This window comes from Macaca fascicularis, chromosome 2 (assembly GCF_037993035.2).
Source record: "Macaca fascicularis isolate 582-1 chromosome 2, T2T-MFA8v1.1".
Taxonomy (NCBI): Eukaryota; Metazoa; Chordata; class Mammalia; order Primates; family Cercopithecidae; genus Macaca; species Macaca fascicularis.
The window spans coordinates 134,693,533-134,717,162 of NC_088376.1; the positions used below are offsets into that span (position 1 = coordinate 134,693,533).

The following is a 23,630-nucleotide window of genomic DNA, read 5'->3' on the forward strand; positions in this document are numbered from 1 at the left end:
TTAAAACCATGTATGGAATGAAGATATGAATCTAGGTGAGTTGGACTCGCCACCTTGCGCCTCTCAACCCTGATGTATGATTGGAAAATGGTCAGTGCCCATGTAATGACAGCGTAAAAGAGCTTCCCTCCTGGAAAGAGCCATTGCATCAAGTGGATTTCAGAGGTCCATGCTCATCTAAATGTCGCCCTTGAGGATTCGTGTAAAAGGCAAGCATGGACCCATTTGCTAAATGTTTTAATTATGGCATCAGACTTATTACATGGAAACTGCTTTTCTCAAATCTGCATAGAACATACTGGTCTCAGCCATGGCATCAACTGTGACAGGGGCACAGATCGTCTTCTTGACAGGATGTGATTCTTATGTTTGGGCACTCTGAATGGGCCATGAGTTGAGCCTCTGTGGTTCTGCATGAACTCTGAGGATAGGGGTGGAAGAAGAAAGTGTGTCAAGATCTAATTCCATAGTGAGAATAACATATTACTTTAAAACTTTTATCAGGGTAGAATACTGCCAGGATATGTTAAAAACAATAAAGGTTCACCGATTAGAAATGCAGTTCTCACATTGTGGTCACAACACAGTTCCTATACCCACAGTCTTCTGATTCTACATCCTGCTTCTCCGTCAGGTATTAATATTTGAGTACGAAATAGTCACCTGGGGGCAGGAGAATGCTTTCATGAGAACAGAACATAAGGCAGTTAAGTTTTGTTAAGAAAGTGAGAAAGAGGCAAGTATATCATTGGGAGGAGGCCCAAGTGTAGATTATTCTAGAAGTAATCTAGAACTTTGCTATTCAGCCTGTGGTTCACAGACCAACGGCATCGGTGTTGCCTGGGAGCCTGACAGATGTCAGAATCTGAGGCCCACTCCTGGCCTAAGGATCAGAGTCTGTATTTTAATCAAATGCCCAGGTAGTATGTATGCTCACTGCTGCTGGAGAAGCTCTGCTCTAAGGGGCCCAGCCTCTGCTCACACTCAGTGGGTAGGAGTTGGTGGGGGTGGTGTGAGCAGAAAATGAAGCTGTAAGAGATGGGAAGGTACCCAAGTGTTTGCCTAAGAGGTTATCCTGTCTGAATCGGCTGGAGGGGAAAAAAAATCTGTTCTCCAATGATGAGCAGGCTGCGGCTGCAGTTGCACACAGCGTGATGACCATCTGTGTATAAAAAGTGAAGTTGAAAAAAAAAAAGAAAGAAAGAAAGCCAAGAAAAGAAACACTGTGCAGGAGTGCAGAATTGCTACAGAGGCTGAGCGTGGCCAGGTGTTTAAGCGGGAAAGCCAGTCTTGAAGATCAAAGGCAAGTCGATTGTAAAAGAGAACATCTTGCCTACCAAACCTGGGCCCTCTGAATGGAGAGAGGGCGACATCTGAATAGACCAGATGTTAACAGCCGAGGGATCCTTAGAGCCTAGAATAAACTCACCTAAATAGCTCTGTGGCATCAAAACCTCATTATCTGCCAGGCCCACCGCTAAATACAAACACAGGTTCTATCAGCAGATGTGAAAGAAATCCTTCCAGGCACCCAGCTGAGGCAGTAGGAATTTTCAGTCTCTGTGGTAAATGGGCAGTAATTAATTACAGGAGAGACGCTGAAGCCCCAAAAAATAAGTTCTGCTTTGCAGATGACAAGGAGATGTCATTTTTGGAAAGAGCTGTGTGAGCACTTCGTGGTAACCAGTCTGGGGCCATCACAGGTGCTATCTCCTACAGGCCTGACATGGGGCAGGCTGGTTATTTTTGTGAAGGATGAGGGGCTGGGGCTCTGAAGCTTCCATCCCCTCATGCCTGCACTTCAGTTCCAGTACCCCAACACCATCCTTCCACCAGCAGCCCAGCAGAATCGGGGGGCACTGGCAGGGATACGAGTGTTTCATCAACTTGTGAATTTTCCACAAGTACAAGCTGGTCTCCTTTTAATTGCCCCCACAGAGATTCTCATAAATACGTTTAAATATAATAATTATTATTGTTATTTTACTTTGTTCTTCTAGATGGCATTTTTCCTTCAAGCAACTCAAAAGAACGATTCTGAAGTTATCCAATTAATCTTTGCAACATTCCTGTGAGGAAGAGGGTTGGGAGGGCGGCAGTTTCTCTACGTTTCTGGAGGAGAGGGAAGGCACGGCAAGTTAAAGGGACAGAGTGAAATAAAGATGACCCTGAAATGGAAACTGGGAAGCCCCGTGCTCCCAAAGGGTCCTCAATTTCCAAGTTTATCATCATCCAAAGTGTGCAACTGCTTAGGCCAATACCCTAAGTGAAAAGCATTAGTATTCAGATCTTGCTGTCACCTCTCAGGAAGTCATGACTTTGTGCAAGTCATTTAGCCTCCTTGAGCGTCCGTTTCCCATCCGTCAAATAAAGAGGATACCTGAATGGAATGTGGCATAGAAAAGATCCAAGCCCTCTCCTTCAGGGTAGCAAACCCTCTGGAATCCAACTCCAATGGGCTCCTTTGCAGTTTTTTTTTTTTTTTTTTTTTTTTTTTTTGAGACAGAGTCTCGCTCTGCCGCCCAGGCTGGAGTGCAGTGGCGTGATCTTGGCTCACTGCAAGCTCCGCCTCCCGGGTTCACGCCATTCTCCGGCCTCAGCCTCCCGAGTAGCTGGGACTACAGGCGCCCGCCACCTCGCCTGGCTAGTTTTTTTGTATTTTTTAGTAGAGACGGGGTTTCACTGTGTCAGCCAGGATGGTCTCGATCTCCTGACCTCGTGATCCGCCCGTCTCGGCCTCCCAAAGTGCTGGGATTACAGGCTTGAGCCACCGCGCCCGGCAGTGTCCTTTGCAGTTTTATGCATGAGGCTGTTTTAGGCTTCACAGTAGAAATGGCACATTTTGGCAGGACATGGAGCAAGAGAGTCCAAGGACAGGCGTGATAGCCTGATTCAGATCTTAGCTCCAGCACTTTTTAAGTCCTATCACTTTCAACAGGTCACTTAACCACCCTGAGCCTCTGTTTCCTCATCTGTCAAATGGGGGATGGTGAGATAATGCTTAACACGAGTCTGGCAATGAGTAGGTCCTCAGTAAGTATATAGAAAGTGGTTAAGAGGAGGAGCCTGGGGTCAAAGTGTCCGTATTTGAATCCTGGCTCACCACTTTCCAGCTAAGTCACCTTGGACAGTCACTTTGCCTCGGTGGATAACAAAAGTTCCTAGAGGATTAAGCAAGTGAGTACATGTAATTTGTAACAGAGTCTGGCACAGGGTCTATGCTTGATAAATGTTATCATTAATCATATTATAATTATTGCTTAATTTCTTGTTTCCATTTTGTCTTAAGAAACCACAGACACTGGCCTCCACCTCCAAGGAAGGAGATTACTCCATAGTGTAAGGGCAAGGTGGAGGGGCGAGTGTCCCAGTATAGAACCACTTTCCATCAGTAAATTGAAAGAAGCATCTCTTAGCTGGAAGTATTCCCTCTGGAATCACACAGGGCTGTGGTCTGCCACTCACCAGCTAAGCGAGTGCTGGGCAAGTCCCTGCACCTTTCTCTCGGCCAACTCATATGCAAACCAGTGGTAACCAGCTCACTGCCTTGATTTGTTAGAAAGATTACATGAGCTAATGCACACAAACACACTTTGTAAACTCTTAAATGCCTCATATATTCGAAGTGCTATAAATTCTGAAAGACACACTTACACTCGAAAAGCATATAAAGCTCTGAATTTTCATTAGAACGTGGGGAAAACTCAACATGTGTGCTTCTGTGTTGCATTCTCTCGAATTACAAAATGCAATGTTAAAAATCTCTTGTCTCAGGTATGAGAAGAAAGAAGGCACTTTAATTTCCGGTGGTGCCAGCACATGGGGTTTGGGCTTCACCACCAGCTGCTGTAAAACCAAACCAAACAAACAATATATCCACCCACGAAAAGTAACTCAAAGTAACTGGATTTCTCTTTGCTGAGTTTCCTGTGAATACTTCAAAGCCTGGAGACTTTGCAGATGTCTTGGTGGTGATTTCCCTTTAGCAAACACGTGGGAAATACTCCAATAAGAGAGAAGCCAGTTCCATGAAAGAAGACTTGGGGGCAGAAACCGAGGGAAGACGGTTTGCAAGCTGAGCATGATGAGTGCAGTAGCCTGAGCTTCATTTCTCACATGCTTAGCACACATTTGCAGCTGGGGCTAATTCTTCAGCTTACCTCCAGTGTTTACAGCAAGGAAGCATTTCTTGGGTTCTAGCCCGTGAAGAGTCAAAACTGAACTTGATTAGAAAGCATTATATTAAATACTTCACTATTGCCAAGCCTCTCCTTGCAAGCCACCATCCCCATCAGAAGAGAAGAACAGGTGGCCTCCTGCTCCTGCTTGGAGGTGCAGGAGGGGATTGGGACACTGGGCAAAGGATGGGTCTCCTCGCCTGTTGTGTTATTTTCAAATTTGTGTTTCCTTTACATTTTTGATTCTCCTTCCAAAGCAAATTTCCCTAAACATGTAGTTGGGGAAATTTTTTACCTTGAGCATCTCTAAAGCTGTAACACAGAAAGTAAATATTTGCTTTCAGGAAAGTTTGTTTGTGGATTAAAATCTGCTTCTTTGAATCAAGAATCAGCTTATCCTTTCAAAATAAGAATTTATTACAAAACTACAACGCTGTCTACAAACCTACAAAGAGTGGTAACAGTCCATGCCGTCGGCAAAATGACTGCTCCCAGGCCCTAAGGCAGGGCCCTCGGGCTTTTCCCAGGGGTGAAGACGGTGCCCAGCATGGTCTCCACAGGCATCAGCAGGATGCTTTGCAAGGCAGTGGCCTAGATATTGGGGTGAGGACCCCCAGCTGCAGAACAGAGTGAAGTTTCTTCCTCCACTGGATCACCACACTCTCATGGCCAACCAGGCCTTTACCAGGAGACGTCTCGCCTGCCTGACTGTGGTTCACCGCTCATACCTCACTGTTTTATGCAACAAAGGTCCTCGGAACACTTACTAGGAGCCAGCCATGGACGCCACCTGAGTGAACATCATGGTCTCCGCCATCATCTAGTCTAGTGTGAGGGACAGGCAAACAGCGTGCCACCTGCTATACCTGAAGTGGTGCAGGGCTGCAAGTGACAAAGGAGGGGTAGCCCCTGAGGTAGGGAGGGGCTTTCCTGAGGAAGATTGGGCAGGTAACTGGGCAGGGAGAGGAAGAGAGAAGGAGAGTGCTACAGCAGACAGGGCAGCCTGTTTGACAGCACCTGGAAAGGCCCCTCCCCTGCAGGGAGGAGCGGCAGGAGGGGTAATGGGAGTGGATCCAGAAAAGGTTGCCGACTCAGCTCCTTGTGGGCTAATGGAAGATCAGGACTTTAGCTACAGGGCAGTGGGGAGCCACTGCATCACCAAGTCCCAGTCCACTGGCTTCTTGTTTTATGTTAATTACTCAACTTGATAGAGCCTGACTGCATACAAAACTTAGGATACTACACAAAACCAGGGCAGAATCATCATCTTTACTCTCCAGTTAAAAAAAATGGAGGCTTTGGATTTAGGCAGCATGACTAAGGTCACCTAGCTATTGGAACCTGATGCTATAGTGGATTTTTTTGGGTTTTGTCACCCAGAATCAGTGCCCTTTTTTTTTTTTTTTGGTGGTGGGGGAATCATCTTCATGATTTCACCCCAGCTGTAGGGATGGGTGACTTAATCCTGGCCTGGCACAGCATTTCCATCCTTTGGCCACAGTGACTGGCTCAAACAAACAAACTAGAGGTAGAACCAATGGTACACAACCTTGGGGCTTATTGGGACTGTTGAGAGAGAGAGAGAGGCCCACTCTGTCTCTTTTGGAGTTAAAACTGCGGGCTCATGCCTGTAATCCCAGCACTCTGAGAGGCCAAGGCGGATCACTTGAGGTCAGGAGTCCGAGACCAGCCTGGCCAACATGGTGAAATCCCATCTCTATTAAAAATACAAAAAAGTAGCTGGGTGTGGTGGTGCATGCCTGTAATCCCAGCTACTCGGGAGGCTGAGGCACGAGAATTGCTTGAGCCTGGGAGGCAGAGGTTGCAGCGAGCCAAGATCACACCACTGCACTCCAGCCTGGGCGACAGAACGAGACTCCATCTCAAAAAAACAAACAAAAAAAAAAACTAGAGGATGTACATCTATAGCTGGAGCATGAAGATGACACAAAAAAGAACTAAGAGGTTGTCTCCTGGATCAAGCTGTGCCTGAAGCCACTACTCTACAACTTTTCAATTACATCAGACATAATTTTATTTTTCCTTTTAAGAATCTTAGCTGGTTTCTCTCACTTGCAATGAGGGAGCCCTGATGCATGGTGGCCCTGATGCAATGGTGCTCATGGTGACCCTCTCCCACTTTACCTCTCATGTTATAAGCTACTAAAATTGATTTGGCGTTTTGCTATATTCTTATTTTAAAAACTTATCCCAGTGAAAATTCAAACATGGAATAAATTGGGCTCTGAAAATAAAAGCAGAGTACAAAATATAGGAAAGTGTGATTTAAACACTGATAAAATTTTAGCTGTGTAGGAAGAAGGAAAGTGGATGTAGAGTGAGGGGACTGGAGTGCAGCTCTTGCTCTGGGGCTCACCTGCTCTGTGACCTTGTGCAAGGGGCCTTTCCTCTCTAAGCCACAGCACCCTCAACTGTAAAACAAGGGAGTGTCGCTTGATGGGACCCTGACTCAGGCTCCATGACCTTTTTCTAGGCTGCTTTAGAATCAAAAGTTGGCTAATACAGCTGGGCACGGGGTAACAGTCCCAGTTACTTGGGAGGCTGAGGCAGGAGGAATGCTTGGCCCCATGAGTTCAAGGCTGCAGTGACCTATGATTGAGCCACTGTACTCCAGCCTGGGCAAAAGAGCAAGACTCTCTCTCTAAAAACAAACAAACAAATAAAACCCCAATTTTGGCTAATACAGATTTAGAAAGCCCTTTCATATTCAAACATAAATGGGGGTGTATCTCCCGTCTAAGAAAGTCCACACCTAATTGTATGTGGCAGGTGCTGCTGAAAAAGGCTCATCAGTGGGCTTGTGTTCAGTGAAGTGGAATTATGTAACTGACAAACTCCAGAGGACCCAACTTGTACTGGGTCTTGAAATCTCAATGGCAGCCCTGTGAGTGGGTGGCAGAGGGGCCCATGGGTCTCCAGCCTGGCTTGAGCCCTAGTATGCTCAAGCTAACACTTTACGACCAAGTCAACAGAGAGAGAGGACATTCCCCAGGTGCACTCTTTGTTTTTTTTTTTTGTTTGTTTTGTTTTTTTGTTGTTGTTGTTTTGAGATGGAGTCTCGCTCTGTCGCCCAGGCTGGAGAGCAGTGGCCCGATCTCGGCTCACTGTAAGCTCCGCCTTCCCGGTTCACACCATTCTCCTGCCTCAGCCTCCCAAGTAGCTGGGACTACAGGCACCTGCCACCACGCCTGGCTAATTTTGTTTTTGTATTTTTAGTAGAGACGGGGGTGTCTCCATGTTAGCCAGGATGGTCTCGATCTCCTGACCTCATGATCTGCCTGACTCAGCCTCCCAAAGTGCTGGGATTACTGGCGTGAGCCACTGCACCCAGCCCCCCAGGTGCACTCTTAACCACCACAGAACAGCTCTATAGCAAACCTTTAGTACAAGTTTCCAAGGCTCAGCTGGTCTTGGTTTTCTCTTGATGACTCCAGCCAGTGAGCTGGATGGCAGTCCACAGTGATCCCATGAAAGCCACGCTGGTTAGTTTACAAATGTTGACACTGACAGGTTGCAGATGGGTAGTGACTTTAAAAGAATCTAATGGGCTGAGTGCTTTATTTAATTATTCTACTAAAAATTAGAGAATTTCTACAACCAACTTTTAAAAAGAGATACTTTTCCCCTATTTTGAATGTCTTGCAATGAAGACACCTTAAGAATCAGAGACATGAAAGTCTGTCACTGTAACATACTTTCAACGGGAGCTGCCTTCTGGACCAAGCAGACCTAGTAGACAACTACAGAACTCTCCACCCAAAATCAACAGAATATACATTCTTCTCAGCACCACATAACACTTATTCTAAAATTGACCACATAATTGGAAGTAAAACACTCCTCAGCAAATGTAAAGGAACGGAAATCATAACAGTCTCTTGGACCACAGTGCTATCAAATTAGATCTCAGGATTAAGAAACTCACTGAAAACCACACAACTACATGGAAACTGAACAACCTGCTCCTGAATGACTACTGGGTAAACAACGAAATGAAGGCAGAAATAAGTAAGCTCTTTGAAACCAATGAGAACAAAGACACAATGTACCAGAATCTCTGGGACACAGCTAAAGCAGTGTTTAGAGGGAAATTTATAGCACTAAATGCCCACAGGAGAAAGTGGGAAAGATCTAAAATCGACACGCTAACATCACAAAAGAACTAGAGAAGCAAGAGCAAACAAATTCAAAAGCTAGCAGAAGACAAGAAATAACTAATATCAGACCTGAACTGAAGGAGATAGAGACGGGAAAAACGCTTTAAAAAATTCAATGACTCCAGAAGCTGGTTTTTTGAAAAGATTAACAAAATAGATAGTCCACTAGCCAGACTAATAAAGAAGAAAAGAGAGAAGAATCAAATAGACATAATAAAAAATGGTAAAGGGGATATCAGCACTGATCCCACACAAATACAAACTACCATCAGAGAATACTATAAACACCTCTATGCAAATAAACTAGAAAATCTAGAAGAAATGGCTAAAGTCCTGGATACATACACCCTCCCAAGACTAAATCAGGAAGAAGTCAAATATCTGAATACACCAATAATAAGTTCTGAAATCAAGGCAGTAATTAATAGCCTACCACCCAAAAAAAGCCCAGGACCAGACGATTCACAGTCGAATTCTACCAGCTACAAAGAGGAGATGGTACCATTCCTTCTGAATCTATTACAAACAATAGAAAAAGAGGGACTCCTCCCTAACTCATTTTATGAGGCCAGTATCATCCTGATACCAAAACTTGGCAGAGACACAACAAAAAAAGAAAATTTCAGCCCGCATGGTGGCTCACGCCTATAATCCCAGCACTTTGGGAGGCCGAGGTGGGCGGATTGCCTGAGGTCAGAAATTCAACACCAGCCTGGCTAACATGGTGAAACCCTGTCTCTACTAAAAATACAAAAAAATTAGCTGGGCATGGTGGTGCACACCTGTAGTCCCAACTGCTCAGGAGGCTGAGGCAGGAGAACAGCATCAACTTGGGAGGTGGAGGTTGCAGTGAGCCGAGGACACACCACTGCACTCCAGCCTGCATGACAGAGTGAGACTTGGTCTCAAAAAAAAAAAAAGAAAGAAAGAAAGAAAAAGAAAATTTCAGGCCAATATCCCTGATGAACATCAATGTGAAAATCCTCAATAAAATACTGGCAAACCAAATCCAGCAGCACATTTAAAAGCTTACCCAACACAATCAAGTAGGCTTCATTTCTGGGATGCAAGGCTGGTTCAACATACACAAATCAATAAATGTAATCCATCACATAAACAGAACCAATGACAAAAACCACATGATTATCTCAATAGACGCAGAAAAGGCCTTCGATAAAATTCAACGCCCCTTCCTGCTAAAAACACTCAATAAACTAGGTATTGATGGAACATATCTCAAAATAATAAGAGCTATTTATGACAGACCCATAGCCAATATCATACTGAAGGGGCAAAAGCTGGAAGCATTCCCATTAAAAACTGGCACAAGACAAGGATGCCCTCTCTCACCACTCCTATTCAGCACAGTATTGGAAGCTCTGGCCAGGGCAATTAGGCAAGAGAAGGAAATAAAGGTATTTAAACAGGAAAAGAAGAAATCAAATTATCTCTGTTTGCAGATGGCATGATTGTATAGTTAGAAAACCCATCGTCTCAGCCAAAAAAAATCCTTTAGCTGATAAGCAACTTCAGCAAAGTCTCAGGATAGAAAATCAATGTGCAAAAACCACAAGCATTCCTGTACACCAATAATAGACAAACAGAGAGCCAATCCCATTCACAACTGCCACAAAGAGAATAAAATACCTAGAAATCCAACTTACAAGGGATGTGAAGGGCCTCTTCAAGGAGAACTACAAACCACTGCTCAAGGAAATAAGAGAGGACACGAACAAATGGAAAAACATTCCATGCTCATGAATAGGAAGAATCAATATAGTGAAAATGGCTATACTGCCCAATGTAATTTATAGATTCAATGCTATTCCCATCAAGCTACCATTGACTTTCTTCACAGAATTAGAAAAAACTACTTCCTATTTCATATGGAACCAAAAAAGAGCCTGTATAGCCAAGACAATCCTAAACAAAAAGAACAAAGCTGGAGGCATCATGCTACCTGACTTCAAACTATACTACAAGTCTACAGCAACCAAAACAGCATGGTACTAGTACCAAAACAGATATATAGACCAATGGAACAGAACAGAGGCCTCAGAAATAACACCACACATCTACAGCTATCTGATCTTTGACAAACCTGACAAAAACAAGCAATGGGGAAATGATTCTTTACTTAATAAATGGTGTTGCGAAAACTGGCTAGCCATATGCAGAAAACTGAAACTGGACCCCTTCCTTATACCTTATACAGAAATTAACTCAAGATGGATTAAAGATTTACATGTAAGACCTAAAACCACAAAAACCCTAGAAGAAAATCTAGGCAATACCATTCAGGACATAAGCATGGGCAAAGACTTCATGACTAAAACACCAAAAGCAATTGCAATAAAAGCCAAAATGGGATCTAATCAAACTAAAGAGCTTCTGCATAGCAAAAGAAACTATCATCAGAGTGAACAGGCAACCTACAGAATGGGAGGACATTTTAAAATCTATCCATCTGACAAAGGGCTGATATCCAGAATCTAAAAGGAACTTAAACAAATTTACAAGAAAAAAAAAATCTCATCAAAAAATGGGCAAAGGATATGAACAGGCACTTCTCAAAAGAAGACTTTTATGCAGCCAACAAACATATGAAAAAAAGCTCATCATCACCGGTCATTAGAGAAATGCAAATCAAAACCATAATGAGATACCATCTCATGCCAGTTAGAATGGTGATCATTAAAAGGTCAGGAAACAACAGATGCTGGAGAGGGTGTGGAGAAATAGAAATGCTTTTACACTGTTGGTGGGAGTGTAAATTAGTTCAACCATTGTGGAAGACAGTGTGGCGATTCCTCAAGGATCTAGAACTAGAAATACCATTTGACCCAGCAATCCCATTACTGGGTATATACCCAAAGGATTATAAATCACTCTGCTATAAAGACACATGCACATGTATGTTTATTGCAGCACTGTTCACAATAGCAAAGACTTGGTACCAACCCAAATGCCCATCAGTGATAGACTGGATTAAGAAAATGTGGCACATATGCACCATGGAATACTATGCAGCCATAAAAAAAAGAATTAGTTCATGTCCTTTGCAGGGACATGGATGAAGCTGGAAACCATCATTCTCAGCAAACTAACACAGGAACAGAAAACCAAACACCACATGTTCTCACTTATAAGTGGGAGTTGAACAATGAGAACATATGGGCACAGGGAGGGACTATCACACAATGGGGCCTGTTGGGGGCTGGAGGGCAAGGAGAGGGATAGCATTAGGAGAAATACCTAATGTGGATGACGGGTTGATGGGTGTAGCAAACCACCATGGCACATATATACGTATGTAACAAACCTGCATGTTCTGCACATGTATCCCAGAACTTGAAGTATAATATTAATAATAATAAGAGCAGGAGCTGCTTTTAAAACCTGTATTGTTATGGATAAATAAATACATTTTGTCCCCCAACAACTGAATTTTTGAACTAAGTATTTTTGTCTGCAACATATGAGATTTTAAAATTGTGTTTAGAATGAAATATACAAATGGATATGTTAAATGGCTATTGAGATTTGTTAGAAGTGGGGGCATGTTATAATCACAAGTCACTGATGCGTTTTTACGGGCAGAAGTCTTCTTCCCAGCCTCTGGTAACACAAGGGAACACTCTCAACTACTCGACATCCCGATGAAGGCCTAAACATGACTTCAACCTTTGCTGTTTTATTTTGAATGACATTCTAGGGCTGCTCTGTCTGAAGTCTCCACATGGGCAAAGAGACATAGATTATTTAGCAGAACAAAAAAAGGGGAAGATCAAAGTAATCAACTTTCATGTTTGAACTCTTAGAATCTGACACATACATTGTAGCAAAATGTCCAGTAGAAACTATTCATAGTGCACAGCTCCTGTCCTGGAGACTGTAATTCTGCTACATAAACACAAGAGGTATAAACCATCCTTGAGGACAAGACACAACACTGACAAGAACAACTGGATTTAAAACCACAAACCTTCAGTGAAGTTTCTACAGGCCCACCTGTTTCTGCTTTATTGTGTGAAGATAAGGAGTCTATCAGCGTGACTAGTGACTTACTTAACTACCTATAGGTGGGTTTCTAAACTGTAGAACATCAGGGGGCTCTTGAAGATTTTACCTGTCCTCAAACCTCACCTCCTGGTACAGTCTTCCAGGTGTTGGAGATACACGAATGAAACATGGTGGCTACATTTCCTTCAGACAATTTCCTAAACATGGGAAGGAGACAGCTTTTGCAAGTAAGTATCTGTTGTACCACTTGAGGTAAGACAGGTGCCTCTTCACAAGGTTCCCTGCATTTCTTTTGCCCCTCCTTTTCCTATTTAGTATCCTTCCTTCCTAAATCTCGTCCATTGCACCCCCCCCAGCCCCCGTGGCCCCAGCCACGGCCCTGGGCTCAGCCCCAAGCAGCCCAACTTTCTTCCATGTCTTTAGATATCTGTAAGCACTGTATTTCCTGCAAGTATGACTTAGGAACAAAAAAAAAAGTTTTTGGTGGGGAGAGGAAGTTTGCTATTGGTATTGTTTTTGTTAAAATGAGCAGGTATTACTTTTGTCCTTAACAATGGGGGGCTCTGTGGAAATTGAAAGGTTTCCGGATTCTACTGTAGAATGTAATTTTAAAACAACTGGCCATGTATCTGAAGAACAGGCCCACCTTGGTCAGATCACTGTGGTACCATGAAGCATCAATATCAAGATCTACCCATGAGAAACACTGAATAGCATGGAAAGAGGCTTCGCGTGCATTTTCCCATTTAATCTTCACACTCTGTGATGGGAGAATTCATTATTCCTGTGACTCAGATGAAGAAACTGAGACTCAGAAGTCAGGTGGCTCACTTAAGGTCACAAGACTAGCAAGTTGGGGTGTAAGGCCGAGGAAGCCAGTCTTCTTACTTAGCAAAGCAAAACAGCAATCCCCCAAGAGTGGAGAATGGGTTTCCTAAGATGGGATCGTGGATGAGCTGGTGGAGATGTTTCTCCTTCATGTCATCCAACAGCTGAGCCTCTGTGTGCAGAGCTCTGTATGACGTAGAGGTGGGAGAAGGCCTGGGAACCCTCAACCTAGTGTCACACTTACAATGGCCACACACAGTATATGTGGAATGAGTCGAAGGCCACAGAGGAGCCTAAAAGAAAACTCATGTGCCCTCTATGTTGCAGGAAAGGAGGCTCTTCTCTGCTGGAGAGCTGAGAACAGGCTTTGTGGAGGAGCGGGCCTTGGCTCATCCTCAGAGCATCCCTAAGGGGTGAGCAGGAGGGGGCCCAGCAGAGGGCTGCAGAGAGACAAGGGGCTTGGCTGGCCGCGGCTTGGTGCACACGTGTTGGAGAAGAGTGAGACAGCATGGCAGCATCTGGAGCCGCTCGTGGGGGTATTGTGCTCATTGCTGGAATCTAAAATACAGCTTTAAATTATTAAGCGTCCTGGAATGCCACAAACATTTAAAAATCTGCCTGTCAGGATCAGAAAGACACTTGAAGGAAGGATCTTCAAACTGAGTGTCAGAAATGAGAGATGGGCCCGTGTGACCCAACTTCACTCCGCATACTTAACCATCCGTCGCCTCACTCCCTACTCTCCGGGTGGCGGGGTGGCTGCGTGGAAGCAGATCCCACAAACTTACAAAATAAGATCCCACGGTATATAGATTTGTGCATTCTGCCCACATATTAAAGGAAACACTCATCAGGGCCTTCTTTTAAAAATTGTGCTATAAAGGTATAAACCCTCCATTTTTTTTTTGGAAGCCTTTTTGGGAAGGGCATGAAGCACCCCCAGAACAGTCAGGGGACCATATTTTGTGCAACAGTAATTCTTCTAAATATAGACCGTAGAGCAATCACAAGAAGGATGCAAGCGATGTCCTTGGATGCTCCGCAGAACAGGAGGATGACAAAGCTGCTAAGAGGGTTTTGCATTGAAATCCTGCGCTCCCCGATTTAGCAGAAGGCTTATTTCCCTCTCTCACACGAGTGGGCTGCGGGAGTGGCCCCACAGCAGTTGCACTTTGAAGTCATTCCTTTACCTTGTCCTAGTCCTGCCTTAACAGGTACATAAATTCCCTGGACTCGGGGAGTTTCATTTTTAACCCAGCAGAAGTAAATTTACTTAACCAAACGTGGGCTCTCTCTAACATTTGCCAGATATCACCGGGCGATTTCTTTTTTTTAACCTCATCTTCACAGCAGAAACATAAAAGGGGAGATCTATAAACATTTCAGATTCATAATATACTACTTCCTCTAGGTCTTTCTAAGTGGAAACTTTGCTCTCGAGAGAAGGTGAGCATCTACTAAAAAGTAATTTTCTCTTGTCAGGAGGGCTCGCCGTGCACTTGGTTGCAGCTGAAATGTGTTTTAATAAGGCCTTTCTCCTTTACAAGCCCGGCTTGCTTTTAGTTCCATCCCACAGCCTGAGCAGGGAGGAAGATGGCTCTCAGATATCCTTTTGTTACCCTAATCAGAGCCAGAAGGACTGTATTGACTTTCGGGCCTTGGGGAGTTGTAGTTCTTTTGTATCCATTTCATCCAAGAAATCAAGTTTGATTAATTTGTCATCAAGGAAAACGTGTGATCCACTCAGAGCCCGGCCTTTGAAGTGGAAGGATGAACTTGGGCTGCAAAGTCCAGGTCAGCGGGCGAAACAGCAGTGGTGCCGAATCGAACAAGTTCTTCTCCGCAGAGCTGCCTGTTCTCATTTAAAACACTTTTTTTTTTTCTTTTTTTTTTTTTTTAAACCTTTTCCACACATGTCTTCTGGGTTGGACTGCTCCCTGGCTAGGGCCCTCTTTTGTTTACTTTAATTTAAAAAATAGAGTTATCAGGGCTACAAAGCAAGTAAGACCCAGAAAACATTTAGCCACTCCGCGAGGCATGGGGGTGGGAGGATTTGACCTCTCTACAATCTTAAAAGACCACTGTGAGTGAGAGAGCCACGAGGGCTGAACCTGGTGTCAGCACGTGCTTCTGGAATGAATAATCGGAAGGGGTCTCCAGCTGGGTCATGGGACAGATGCTCATTTATGATGCTCTGCGCTTGTTGACCTGCACTTAGTGGAGTTCCCAAACTGCTGAAAATGCATAAGGTAGTGGCCCCAAGATATTATTTAATCCTAGACTTAGTGTCATATTTCTTGTTCAGATGCTATATATGCTTTATAGTTACGGGGCTTTTAAAAATTACAGAGTAAGCAATCTTTATACATTCCACAGTGTAAGGATCCCCATATTTCACATGCTGGTGCATAGGCCTTTTGATGACTGCTACCCCTCAAGTATATACATAAAGACGCAGTGAATTATTGGCCAGAAGTCAAGGGCTTGTTTGGCTTTCAAAGATGTTTAAAAAGCACCAACAAATTATAAACAGCCTCTGTGGTTACTAAATTCAGTGTCTAGGCTATTATTATTAGAGAATTTGAAAACAATAATGAGATTAGCAAAAACACTCAGCTTTAGAAATCTAAGGGGTTTTTGACTTTTAAAAAAACACTGCTTATGACAACATTCAAACATGTCTTCATTCAAACATGCATTGCATTCATACTTATAATGCAGGTATGTGCAACTCAAAAATGTCTAAGATATACTTCCTGCATTTCTTATGGTCTAGTAGTTCAGTTTTAATATTTAGCAATCCACTAAATTGTCAGCTCCATGAAATAGGAATGATGTCATATCTTGTTTTTGTATTCCTAGTGCTTAACACATCAGTTCTTCAAGAAATATTTGCTGAATGAATAAGTCAATATTGTATATGGTCTATATCTCAGCTATACTAAGGCCTATTAACTTTCCTTTAAGGTAGGCAGGATTAAAATAATAATATATAATTATAATACATACATAAAACATAATATACACATCATACAGGGAACTCTCGGGAGCTTCTAATTGTCCCCTCAGTGACAAGTTTGAGTGTCTGCAAGTTTGAGATGGACAATAGATTTATGCTTCAGTGAGAATTTGTTCAGCCTCTAAAACATTTTCATCAACTGCACTTTTTTTTTTTTTTGGAGGCAGGGCCTCACTGTGTCGCCCAGGCTGGAGTGCAGTGGCATAATCCCGACTCACTGCAACCTCTGCCTCCTAGGTTCAAGTGATTCTTATGCCTCAGCCTCCTGAGTAGCTGGAATTACAGGCATGCACCACCATGCCCAACTAATTTTTGTATTTTTAGTATTGATGGGGTTTCACCATGTTGGCCAGGCTGGTCTTGAACTTCTGGCCTCAGGTGATCCACCCACCTCAGCCTCCCAAAGTACTGAGATTATAGGCGTAAGCCACCGTGTCCGATCCTGAACTTCCTTCTTATGTTATGATGGCAATAATGCTCTTAGAAAATAATTGGAAAGTTCATTTAGGTTTTAAGTTGGTTTGTGGCAAATTAACTCAGAAGTCAAGTGCACAGAACTCAAGTAAATGGGGAAGATTTGTTTTTACCCAATATGGTACAATGAGGTAGAAAGATCATAAACAAGCAGTTAGAAGACGAATGGGTTTGGCCATAGTGTTGCCACCAAAGACTTGTAGGACCTCAAACAAGTTAAGCTGGGCCAACACCTGAAGAGGAAAGCGGGAAAGTTTCCTTGAAGCAGTTCATTCCCTTCACTGTATGGATAAATTGATACAGCCAACCAACGGAAATACCATTTACTAACTCTTTACCGCATCCAAAGGGCTGAGCTGGGTGCTTCATATGTTACTGGCTTTGAAGAAGCTCTACCTTGCCCTTCTAAAAAGGAGGAAACTGGGGCTCAGATAAGTTGAGGGACTTACTCAAGGCACAAGTGAATAGAATTTCAACCCAATAAAGCAAATTCCAAACTAAGCTCTTTCCATTGCATTAGTTTGCTTTCTTTCTGATTGTTCATATTTCAAGGCTAAATTGGGCATCCCAGACAAGTTCAAATCCCGAGAGAATCCTACGGTCTCCCTGTTCTCTTAAGTGGCAAAACCACCAAACCTTTTACCAGGACACCTAACATTCTGGTCAAGAAACCAAATTCCATCTTCTCCGCTCTTCTCCTTTCCAATCCCTGGTAGAAGCATTTGCAAACACAAATAGTTAAAGGTCACCAGTAAGAAGTAGAAGAGGGATTTTGCATGATCCATCTGTGCTAGGATAATCCGGAATTGGCCGTGAATATGTTGAAGGGCCTACACACTACATCAGTAATTCTTTTTCACCTGCCATCCACACCAGCAAATGTGTTATTCTTGTACATTCTTTGGAGAAGAGTGTTAGGCATGTGTGTCTGCAGATTGGGCACTCAATAAGTGAGACAGAAAAGCAAGCTTCAGATAGAAATTTTTTAATTCCCAGTTAAAACCTTGAGAAAATAAACAAGTAGATGGTGTGTTCTAGCTACAAACTGGTTTCAAGACAAATCTGCTTACATGGAGTTGATGCAAAGAAGCAGGTTAGAAAACATGCATATTTTTCTGCATAATGTATGGAATGAAGAAAAGATCATTGATTTTAACAGCCAGCAGATGTGGGATACAGCTGCAACTTTGCCACCAACTGCTTGTATGACCTTGAACAAATTCTTTATACTTTCTGGGTCATTTCTTCATCTGTAAAATGAAAAGTCTGAACTAGGCCAATGATTTTTCCATCTTTTTCTTAAAGCCGTAAAGCCTTTTCTTTGTAAATGAACTCTCATAAGGAATCTCAAAATTCTTGCACAACATAGCTTCAACTTCCATCAAGGCAGCCTCATCATAGAACAGGCTGGAGCCACAGTACCTTAGATGTATCGTGGTTCTGCAACCGACTACTGGTATGACCTTCGGCAAGTTATTTCACCTCTCTGAACCTCATGCATATGTTTCCACATACACAAACTGGGGACAACAATGACAGCATCTACGTCATAGGGTGTTGGGGAAAACTAATCTCTATGTTTAGATGACATGGAACTCCATACATGCTATTGTTATTGTGGACATTATAGCTATGGACAGAGTCACACACTACAGCAAAAGCACATTAAATTCTGCCCAGTCACTAACTTACAGGGGTGTCAATTGCTTATAGTGTGTCACTTTGCACTTATCATTTAAAAGACTCACAAATAAGTTTTCTGAACCAACATTCATAGAGAAGATTCTATATGTAAAATGATGTTTATCACCTGTGATAAAACCAGAGAAAAATGCAAGTGCCTCCTGTAGGTCAGGATAATGGTTATTTTAGTGGAGAGGGCAGGGACATATGAAGAGCCCCTGGGGTGACTGGTAAAGTTCTATTTCTTGGCCTGCTGTTATAGGGTGTTCTCCTTGTAACAATTCAGTAAGTTACACATTGGTTTTGTGTGGTTTTCTGTACCTTTCTTTTATTTTACAATAAAAAGGTTTATTAAACCTTTGTTTTGTTTCATAAAACAAAATCAATGAGTACATAAGTTACGCTTACTGGTTTCCAAAATGTTAAAATTTGGCCATGTGATGCATGTCAGTGTTGTGTTATTGCTTTATTACACTTTTAAAAATACTTCTTAAAACATATTTTACAATGAAAACTTTGTTTGCCATATCCGAAAGTGTTTCTGTAGAACCACTCTTCTAGGGAACACTCTTTGAAAGCTGATGGACCTCTGTTAAAATGTGGATTCCAAGATGTTTGTTTAAAAAAAAAAAAAAATTCTGAAAAACAGTTTTGTCCTTTATAACTTGACTATCTTCATGAAACACGAATTATTTTCCCCTTAAAAAGGGGACACGGCTTTAGTATTTAACCTTCACTTCCATCATTCTTTCCCAGTAAGAGTGAAATCACAAAACTCAAATGTTTCCTAAGATCTGAAACCTTTCTCTAGGTCTATACTTTATAGAATCCTCTATGTGCAAAAAACAAATGATTTAAGTTTCCTGAATTAAAGAGGAAGTTGGGCAGTAAGAGCCTGTCCACATCTTTAATGCTTAGAGGAGCACACACATTTAGCCCTGCCATCTGTACAAATGATACCAGAGTTCAAAATGCTTATGATTATAAAGAATTTATGATTTATGCTTGCTAGTTAAATATGCTTATGATTTAAACTTATTTTCTCTGGCAAGAAATAAGTTAGTCAGCACCACAGCCTAGCCAGATGATGGGAAATAGAAACATATTTTAATGACATATATTTTAACTTGCTGGCCCTTGTAAATGCTACTGTTTTTTCTTTTCTTTATATAACAAAAGACCATCGTCCTGTAGGATTCCAGAGATTGTTTTATACATTCATTAATGAAAAGCAGTTAAAAGTTATTTAACAGCAGTTACTGCAGTAAAAGGATCACTGAGGAAGAAAAGGCATGCATGGTCATGGCTTCCAGGAAAACGACGTTAGGTGACAATGCAGAGGAACCTATGCTAATAGAACAACCAAGAACACATTCCAAAAAGTGCATCAATAATGACTAGATGATGAAGTACACACAGAATGCATGGTGGCAGTAATCAGATGCAAATATGAGCGGGAAATATTATGAAATTGTAAAGCCTTCCCAGTGTTATGCCCTGCTCTTCAGCGATTTCATTAAATTCGCTGTGTTAAAATTAACTAGGCATCACACACGAAATCCTGAATTGCTTGTTTCTGCAGGGAGAGATAGGAAAGTCTGCAGATGAAAGGAAGAAGAGTTTGTTGGTACGCGTTGTTTGTTTTTAAAGGAATATATGAGACAGCCAGAAAGGAGGAGTAAACTCACTTTACTTGCCGAAACAGGGGACAACTGAATCTCACGGGCAAATTGCAGCACAAAAGAGCAACGAGTGTAATTGACTTATTCTAAAACAAAACCATTCTTAGTAGAGGGTAAAGAAAAAGAATTAAAATAAGCAGGATGTGTTTTCTGAGAGACCCAGATGAGCCCTATTATCAATGTGTTCAACAAGGAAGTGTAAAAATAAAAATAGTTACTCCCCATCAGAATACCAGATAACCTACTAAGCGCCAGACTCCATGCTAGCAGCATCATACATATCAGAGTTGTTGGACAGAAACTTTTAATATGTGTTGGAATAAACAGGGTTATCCTAATCACCACACACACACACTGGGGATCTAATAATGATTAAGTGATGTGGTGGATTAAACTGCATGAAATTTTTAAACTGGAGGATGAAAATGACATTTCTATACTATAAGAACCTCAATACAGAACAAGAATTAGTAGCAACAGATTACAAAAGATCTCAAAATAAAGTTCTACAGACTAACACTTAAACAAACCCTGTGAACTACTACCTTGAAAAATGAAGCAGCACAAATTCATAGCAATATAGTCCCAAATTAGAAAATTCCAACAGTCTAAACATTTGCACTAAACACATAAATCACTACCTTTTCAAGTAAGAAAAGTATAGTCTAGTCTTACCTTATTGCTGCAAAAGGCTGGAATAAAAAATACTGACTTATAGAAGCAACTTTCACATGTATCTGAATATCAAACACAACACACAATATAAAATCAAAAATAACTAGAACAGAAAAGTTTTCAGTCTGACCTTAAAAATACTGAGCAAATCACTAGATGAAGCCAGATCAAAAGGAAGGGCATTACACCAGCTTGTAGCCAGATGTGAAAGGGTCCCCAACTGCACAGGGCACAGATGGTATAAAATAGGGGGGTGGGGGCACAAGCAGATCCAAAACATAATGAAACAAACCTGGTTCAACTTACACAGGTAAGACTATTCTAAAGAATTAATAACTTTCAATGCAACTGATAAGATTTTAAATTTGGGACAAATAATGTTAGCTGTCTAAAGCTAAAGTATGCTCACTAGTTTAAATTCTGAAATTCTTTTGTATAATCATTGAAATAAATTCTCCATGAGAATATATTCAAAGTCATGGTGACTTGTTTTAAATGAATACTGAAAAGATAATGTTAAAACTTAAAAACAAAAACGATGGTTGTAAGCCACATTATCTGATTCAAGTCTGAGAATTTTGGGGAGAATTTAATGTATACCCACAAAATTAATACCTCTATTTGAAAACAGAAACACTGTAAGTTTATTAAAATGTTCAAAGTCCTTTAATATTCTCCATTCATCATGTAATGCAAAATGCTAAAATTAAAATTTTCACCTCAAGTCTTCATTAAAAGTTGCTTCTTTGTATGTGAAGAGATGAGAGGTAGCATAAATTTTCTATAGAAAACTCAGAAACTCTCAATTTACGTCATGTTCAATTCTATAATGCAAAGTTGACACTTTAATAAATCCGAAATAAACATCTGTTCCAAAATAAAAGTTCAAGAAAAATTATCTGACTTCGATATTAGAAATTGAAATTTTTATAAAGAAATCTTACATTTTACTAAATGAGTTGGTAACTTTTTTCAGGCAGCAACCAAAACAAAAACATTTAACACAGATTCCTTCAATCTCATGATTTCTGAAGGACACAAAAGCATAGAATATCCAAAAGCTATTGTATTGGATATTCTAATAAGGTACACTCAAGACACACATACACAATGGAACTCTAAATTTCAGTAGCAATGATGAACAAAAAAATACTGACTTCGCAATGACTTTTGCTTATCACTCACATCGTTTAGGGAATACTTATTTGATTTTTTTTGACATTTCTATGTATTAACGGATCTCTCCCGTTTAGTAACAGCTTTGCTAAGCTACGTTTTGAAAGTGACAATTAATTTTAGTGGAAATTCATTCCCAGGCTACTTTGATAGTCATTTGAACAGTTTTGCGTTATTTTACATGCAATTTTATAGCTCTATAACGTTCATTTAATCTTGTTCAATGATGCTGAACCCCAGATGCCATAAGACATTATAGAAAAGTAGTTACTGCACATATGGAGTAACTACTTTTCTGAACATTAATTTCTTTTCTCTTAACAGGCTGAAATGGTATTTAGAAAAGAGAAAAACCACCACTCTGTATTAAAGGCTTTATATTATGGACTGCCAGGGATGGGCTCCTATGACTGCTGTGGTCCCAGCCATAAAGTTCTTATTTACGAGCATCATCTACTCAAGTCTCAGTATTAATGGCTTTCTCCAGCCTTCATAAGATTGTTGGTATCATATATTGGAATCAGGCCACCTGACAGAGCTTAGGGTTGGGAGGCTTTCCTCATTTGTCATATGTGGGAGTTGGATAAAATCAGAGGTTCTCCAAGAGTGATCTGAGCACCATCAGCATTAGAATCACTAGGGTACTTGTTAAATATGCAGATATCCTCCCAGATTTCTAGTGCTGGGGTCAAGAATTGTGCACAATAAGTAAGTATCTGAGTGATTTTGCTGAATGCTAAGGGGTGAGAAGCACTGGTAGATGATCTCAAAGGTCCCTTCCACTCTAAAATTCTAAGAGTCCCTGAGTTTTCTTTTAAAAATGGATTCATGTCAGCAACATGAAAGAATTTCTAGAATACAAGACAGTGACTTTTGGTCTCAGTGGGTCAATCTGAATAAGTATTATTAGATTTGGATGTATATGTAAAAATAATAGAAAATAAAATCAGAACAGTATAATCTGACATGAAAGGAATCTATATGGGATTTCTTCTTGGGAGAAGTAGAAGGGCAACCCACTCTAATTGCTATACATGACCACAGGTTCAAAGGGACTTTTCATTGCCCCTCAGTCCCTATTTTTTTTCCACGTCACCCTCTGACTCCTCCCAGCTGTTGAGATCCAGGCTTTTTACAATCCTGAGTCACCAAACTCTTGAGTAATTTTAACTGATCTCAATATATTCTTTTCAGAAATAAACAATTCACAGGCAGTCCTCTACTTTCATTTGTAATGAGTAAAATCTTACAGAAACATACAATGTGGGGAAGGTGAAGGGTAGAATTACATTTTTAAAGGGAACTTCCATGTTCAGAGAGCTAAAAAAAAAAAAAAAAAAAAAATCAACTCCTAATTTTCTCTCTTTGGGCATAATATTTGATGAAATATTTTCCATATCTCCTATATGTAAGTTTATTTTATTCTTTTTCTTCCCAACCACTTATAAGCCCAATGAGAGCCTAGGATTTGAGATATTTTAAGCACATCTGGAGCGATCTAGCTTTGACACATTTTTATTAGGTGCATGAAAGCTAAATGTCTTATTGCCAAGTATCATTTTTACATTTTCTCGTCAAATTTTTATAAAAGCATAGGAGCAAAATGCAGTAGGATCGTAAAAGAATTCCACAAACATAGCTGGATAAATTCTGCAGCTGAGCCAGAACTGTTGGCTGGAAGGCAGCGCCACCATGTGATCGTTCCAAGGGCTGT

At 41.3% G+C, this 23,630-nt stretch overlaps 1 protein-coding gene across 7 annotated transcripts in view; it reads right to left on the minus strand.

The window, feature by feature from the left end:
• Positions 1-23,630, minus strand: part of EIF4E3 (eukaryotic translation initiation factor 4E family member 3) — a 133,381-nt gene that overhangs the window by 37,628 nt on the left and 72,123 nt on the right. The window lies entirely within an intron of this gene.